Raw genomic sequence first — 7,535 nt, forward strand, 5'->3', positions numbered from 1 at the left:
TTAGGCAGTTTTTCAATGTATCAACGAATGGGGTAGATTTGCTTGCATGGTTCGCTTGGAACCTGTTGATTGATACCAATCTCCCATTCAACTTTTGGACTTCTTTCATGGTGGATGGCGAGGGCATGTCAAGGATGGCCTCCACCTTTTCTGGGTTCACCTTGAAACCATCCTTGGTGACCATTACACCTAGAAATTTTCCCTCTTGTACGCCGAAAGTGCATTTGCTCGGATTGAGCTTCATGTTAACTTCCTTTAGGCGCCCAAGGATTTCTTCGATGTCTTTGAGCATTTGTTTTTCCTCCCTGCTTTTGATCACCAAATCATCCACGTAGACTTCTAGGTTTCTTCCAATTTGCTCGCTGAAAACGGCATCCATAAGTCTTTGGTAGGTGGCTCCCGCATTCTTCAAACCAAAGGGCATTTTTGTGTAACAAAAAACTCCCTTGTCGGTTCTGAAGGCAGTCTTGTCCTCGTCTTGTGGTGCCATTTGAATCTGGTGATAGCCCTTGTAGGCATCCAGGAAACATTTGAGCTTGAATGGCGCCACGGAGTCCACCTTTGCGTCGATGTTTGGGAAGGGGTAACAATCTTTTGGGCATGCTTTGTTGAGGTCCTTGAAGTCAATGCACATCCTCCACGACCCGTTACTTTTCTTTACCATCACAGGATTAGCTACCCATGTCTGGTATCGTATCGGGCGTATGATGTTTGCGCGCAGTAGATCCTCAACCTGCTCATTCATGGCCTTCGCCTTCTCATCCCCCATGACTCTCTTCTTTTGAGCAATTGGCTCTACAGACTTGAACGTATTGAGAGAATGTTGCGCCAGGTCTCGCGGAACCCCAGTCATATCGGAGTGTTGCCACGCGAAGACCGACATATATGCCGTGAGCAATCTTTTCATTCTCAACCTCGTGTCGTCTGATATCGTAGCGCCAATTGTGATTGTTTGCTCCGGGAATTTCGGGTTGAGAATCCATTCCTCTGGCGCGTTGTCTGCCATTGGAAGTTTCATTCTCCCTTCCCGCGGAGTATTTGTCACTGCACACAAATGATCTCGGTATACAAAAGTTACACCTGTTGGCGTTGGGAACCCCAACGCGCCGTGCGCTGGCGACGGTATGGCGTTAAATTGGGCAATCGTTCCTCTACCCAAGATCATATTGTGGCAAGAAGTTGTGGGCAAGACCAAGAAGTTGACAACTTCGGCTCGCTTGTGTTTCTCATCCCCCATAGTTAGCTCAAATTGTATTTGACCTAGGGGATGAATGATTTCATTTGAAACACCAGAGATTGGTGCATTCACAATTTCAAGCCTTGCTTGGTCTGCCGGATCCAGTTTTCTGAAACATTGCTCATACATGATGTCTGATTCGCTGCCAGTGTCCACCAGGACTTTTGACACTTCGTAATGAGCAATGTGTGTAGTGATGACAAGAGGACTGCTGATAGAAGGGCCTCCCCTGATTCTTGGGAAGATTACTTGTTGCTCGCGCCAATCTCCTTGGATTTGCGCGCTTCTCTTTCTTGATGTTTGCCCTTGCCTTCCTCCCTCGGCTACACAGATTCTTTTGAACTTTTTGCTGGCAGAGGCTCCTTCTAGTTGTTCACTTTCTGGTCTTGGGTTTTTCACCAGGTGAGCCAGCTTGCCTGATTTCACATCTTTTTCAATTGCATCCTTCAAGTGATGGCATGCATCAGTGTTGTGTCCTGTGGACTTGTGAAACTCGCAGTACTTGCCACTGTTTGATGGTCCCTTGTAGTGTAGTGGCTTGGGGCTTTTGAACTGGACATTCTCAGTGCTTAACACTTGTGAAGGCGTTTTAGTGAGGGGAGTCCATATTCTTGGCAGAGGTCTGTTAGGATCTCTGCCGCCTTCCCTCTTATCACCTTCTCTGCGATTACGAATGTCTTTTTGGGGCTGAGGTGAGCTTGGTTGCGCCTGCTTTTCTGCGGGAGAAAAACTGGTTGGTTGCAACCTGGACCATACAGTGTTCTGTTTGCCCCTTCTTTCGTTGCTGCGCGGTGCCTCTGCTTGATGCCCTATTTCTCTCGCTCTATCTTGGGCAATTTGTTTTTCATTTCTCGCGAAGACTCGCGATGCTTCCATTAGCTTGGCCCAAGTGGTTGGCATGCCATCTCTGCTTACGAGAGCTCGGCGGAGTTGATCACTGCGCGCGCCTTGTATAAAGGCCACGCGCAATAGTTGTTCAGTGATACCTCCGATTGCCAGAGACTCCTGATTGAAACGAGTTATGTAGTCTTCAATCGTTTCATCATTCCTGCGCACGCAGTGCATGATGTCATCAGGGTCGCGCGTGTGTCTACGCTGTTGTACGAAGTGAGCTTGGAACTTTTCCAATAGTTCCTCGAACCCATCGATTTGCCCAGTAGGCAAGCTTTCAAACCAGACACGCGCCGCGCCCGTGAGGCAGCGAGCAAACATGTGACACCATGTTGGCATCGTCCAGCTTTCTAGGTTTCCAGTGTTATAAAAACCTTGTAAGAAATCGTCTGGATCTGTTGTGCCGTCATATTTGCCCAAACCACTTGGCATCTTGGTTTTGTGCTGAATGGGGGCCTTCGCGATGCGCTCAATGAATTTTGAATGTTTCACCAAGATGGCTGGCCTGTACGGTGTGGTGACGTCCACTTGCCCTCTCACTGGTGGGCTATATGGTGTGTACAGATCCAGATCGGCTTTGGCTCCAGGCGCCATGTTCACGTGCGCGCGGAGCTGTGATCCTCCTGCATGAGTATCTCGCGTCTTCCTCATGCTGTGCACTTCTTCATCACTAAACTCAGCGTGTTCAGTGTGAACAGAGTGACCCTCTTCCGGCGCGCGCGCCCTTTTTGTTCCTTGAATGTTTTGCTTATCAAACGCTAGCCTTTGTGTTAAGTCGGCTAACTTTTTGTTTTTGACCATCTCATTGTACTTGTCCATTAGACGTCGTTGCTCGTTTATGAGCCATTCTTTAGGGTCATTGGTTTCATCTTCTGGACCCATTGGTCCTTTTTGTTTCGCGCCGGTAAGATTTTGGAACGTGAGATCGTCTGGAGGAGTTTCAGTCTGGCCATGAGAAGTTGTGATGAAGGGATGGTTACTGGTGGTGCGCGTAGAATCACGCGGCACCCTCAGAAACTGCTGTCCCTCATTAACATCCTCACGCTCAATATCCTCCAGAACTTGATCGCTGTTACGAACACCAGAAACCATGGTGAAAATTTTTTTTTTAGAGAACTGATGAGATTTTGTTGCCGTTGTCCCACGGATGGCGCCAATGAAGAAACGTGGATCGACTCACTGGTAGACGATCAACTTTCCTCGGGTGTGATTATGCTATTTCACCGATGGTTCTCTGGAATCTGGATTCTTCCACCTACAAAATGAACAGCACCGTAAACTTACCCCTCAGAAAGGGACAGAGGGGTCCTCTTTGGGGTAACCCTCCGGTGTGAGAATAAGAATTTGTAGGAGAAGATAATAATCTGAGAGTAAGGAAATTGGAGTGTATTGCTTAATATAGCTGAATACTGTGTAATAGGGTATATGTCTCCTTGTGGAGTTGATGTGGTATTTATAGTGTTAGGGTTTCCAATGATTGGGCTCAGACCCAATTAGGGCCTTGTTGGCCTCCTCCTATTGCTTCGCGCCACGTGTCCTTGGGACACCTGGTGCTTTTTCATTGATTAATTGCACATGGGTTTTGCTGAGTTGTCCACCTTTCATTGGCAGCTGCTTTTTCATTGATTAATTGCACATGGGTTTTGTTGAGTTGTCCACCTTTCATTGGCAGCTGTCAACATCAGCATATTCTTATTCCTTAAAAAGATACCTTCTGGAAGGTTGTCTGACGTGCACAATCAAGGTTGCCCTAATCCTGATTTGGATAAGGACGAGGTTGATTATGTGCATGTGTGATATGCGCCTATCCTGAGGATACGCGAGGTCTTCTCTTTATTCTCACGCGCAGATGTTTCATGCGCAGATGTGATATGCACAAGCATGTGATATGCGCCACGCGCAGATGTGATATGCGTGAGCATATATGGTGCGTGAGCATGTGATACGCGTGAGCATATGTGATGCGTGAGCATATGTGATGCCTGAGCATGTGATATGCATGAGCATATGTGATATGCGCCATGCGCATAGGTTTTGGCTTTGTGCCTTCATAATGTCTTGATTTCAAGCCTCTTGTCTATGTCTTTGTGGGTTGACCCGCCTCGCTCGGTGTCGAGACGGGTACATACCTCTTCAATAGACAACAATAATATGAGAATGATGGTGGTGAGTGGGAGTGGTGGTGTCAGGCTATTCGGTGTGGAATCATATTACTTTTCTAATGATTATTATAATAATATTCATGTTCTTTTTAAATAATGTTGGTGTTGTTTTAATATTCGAGTGAGTTTTTCGGATATTAATGTTTCAGAAACATTTTTAAGGCGAAAACATATATTGTAGGAAAACATCTTTGAGTCATGTTTTAAACTTGAGACCGTCAAGATCTTAAGCCTTAACCATCATCCTATGTTGTTTGGACCATAAACTAACAACAATCATATTTAATCCACCACTTGTGGCTTAGTAGTAGGGGGCTTGGGTTCTCCAGTGGATAGTGGATGGGGGTGTGCAACGGGTACGATCCGAACCGGAACTAGTTCGAACCTGGAACAGTTTAGAAGGGATTTTCAAACCCGGAACCAATCCATCAACATATGGCCCGGCTCGGGTTTTAAACGGGTTCTGGAATGGGTTTTTAATGGGTTACCCACGAACTTGGTTTGCATGTCTTCCTGCCCATTCTTGACTTCCAGCATAACTAAAAAAAGCGTGATTTCCTACACAAACATGCAACGTTATGCTTTAGCAAACAAGTTTTCTAATATCACACTGAATATAAGAACTTACGGCATTTGCATATAAAAAATTGAAAACCTCAAACGTCAAACATGTGATGTTACATGAAATAGCAGATGTTGAACTTGAATATATAATATTATGTCACATAACACAATTGACGTGAAGAATTGACGTATTTCGATATAACTGGAGAATGATTGCTTCACGGGTTTGCGGGGTTCCATCATATTTTGCCGGGTATGACTCGGACCGGACCTTTTCCCGTTTGATTCGGAGTTCTTGCAGAGCGGAACCGTGGAGTACCAGACACGAGATAGATCTTCCAAAGAACAAGGCCTTTTTCCAATTCATTTGGGACCCTGCAGATCCACTCCTTTTCCAGAGAATTTCCAAACCCGGATCCCAGACTGTATATGGAATACGGGATGGGTTCACAGGTTTAGAGGGACGGGTTCACGGGTTTGGTGGGTGTGACCCGTAAAATGCTCACCCCTACCAGTGGAGACCCAAGTTCGATCACCACTTGTGTCACTTTTGATGGATATTCATAATGAAGGATTTGAACCATTGTGCAAGGTTGTTAGTTTGAATCTTGAGCCCACCCGAATTTTCGTCTTACCGTGTTTTGCTCCTGGGGCGGCACAACAAATGTCAAGTGACATCCGGCGATATGTTTTTCGGGGAAATGTTTAAGTCTAACTTTAAAGTCAGCGTGAATCCATCTAAACAATATAGTTCGGCCAGAATGTGACAACATTGCTCTCCAAATTTGAAGGTTGTGGCTGTCTGACCACAAGAAATTCGCGTTTAAAAAAAAATAAAAACAAAAAACAACAATCATACTTTTTTTAATGATTATTAATATTTATGTTGGTAACATGGATTTGAGATGTTTAAACTAGTGTCAGAACATGTGTGGTAGGATCTTATGTCTTTTAACGTCTTTAAACTCATCTCTGTGGTTAAGGTTACCTTAGGTTGGTTAACTTAACCAAACCAATAACATCTTGCTTTTACCCTTTTCTTGCTTTCTTTATATTAAGAAACTTTAAAGTTGGTACACCATTTTCTTTTTTTCATGAGTTAACAAATAGGTTATGTTTAATGTATCACAGGAGGGTTATATTTAGGAGATTAATATATCAAAAAGCATGAAAAGTCATTATAACTCCACATATGTATTATGAGGAGAGAAAAACATGTCTATGATTAAAAACATAAAGTTTTAAAGGAGAGATCATATGGGTTTAACAGGTCGTTATATGGGTTAAACGTACAACATTTTGAATAAATACTTGAGTTGGGTGTATCGCTTTTAAAGGTTTTCATGAAGCGTGAATGCAAAGCACATCAACCCTTTATTAGTTTTATCTAATTAAATATATCAAAATTACGCTCCAGACTAAGAGAATAAAATATTTATTATTTTGTTAGTGTTTTTAAAGATAATGAAATATATAGAAGTCGTTTGCGTTTAGAAAATGGTGAAACTAGATACAAATTCAACAATGAATTTTTTTAACAACAATAAATTGTATAAATAAATGAAGAAAAGACACTGGCAAAAGTTAACTTATGAAACTAATATCAAAAGTTAACTTATGTTAGTGAAAAAAATTATAAGCGTGATAACTTTTTAAAACAAATAACACTCAAATATAATTACTCTTTAAAAAAAAGCAAATTGGATTATAATAATCCTAACTTTCACCTATTGTCCGGCAGTGAGCCAAACTTAAACTATAATTTCTGACAGTCCCAACTTTTATTATATTTACCTACAACAATCCCCATCTAACATATGCTTAACACCGTTAGTTTTTTATGAGTTGGACTGTTGATGTGTTTATATGGACATGTTGATGTGTAAATACGTTAAATATTTTATATTTGGCACCATGTGTTAACATATCAGCAGATCCATATAGACACGTCAGTCGTCCAACTCATCAAAAACTAATGGTGTTAAGCATCGGTTAGCTATGGATTGTTGTAGGTAAATATACTGAAAGTTGGGATTGTCAAAAATTACATTTGAAGTTGGATTCACCGTAGGGCTAAGGTGAAACAATTTGCCTAAAAAATCATAAGTAATGTAATTATTAAGAAATAGTGAGTTTACTTTTCACTTTTTTAAAAGAAAATGTGATGGTGAATAAGTTTTAATTAGCTATAGCTTTTGTAGTATTGTGCAAGGGCCAGTGTATGGTGCAAGCTTTATAATGATATACCACTATAATTGAACCCTTCTTTTGGTGGTTTGGTATGATTGGGGGTGTGGGGTTCACATTTACCATATGATATCACTACTAAATTTTCATGAATTGGACATGTGTCTTTCATTTTAATTTTAGATTAGAAAAATTCCAAATTGCTTCTACCAACACTTGGTCCAAAAGGTTCCAGACCATCCTCTCATTTTCTCTTTGTATGTCACTAGGGTTAATGTGAAGACTTGTAGCACCCCTAGTATCAAAGTGTTTAGAAGGCCTTTCTTTTTATGTGATTGAAGGTCTAAAGTCTCATGATGAATAAACGTGTATATTTAGAATTATGATTATAAAGTGTGTGAATTGGCCCTAAAATAAAATGTATTTTAAAACTAAGAAAATTGGTTTTAAATGAACACAACTATGCTTTATTGACAAATAATAGTCTTAACTTT

Source organism: Bidens hawaiensis, unplaced genomic scaffold, assembly GCF_021521415.1.
Source record: "Bidens hawaiensis isolate Kalapana, Puna unplaced genomic scaffold, B.hawaiensis_p1.1 tig00052502_1, whole genome shotgun sequence".
Taxonomy (NCBI): domain Eukaryota; kingdom Viridiplantae; phylum Streptophyta; class Magnoliopsida; order Asterales; family Asteraceae; genus Bidens; species Bidens hawaiensis.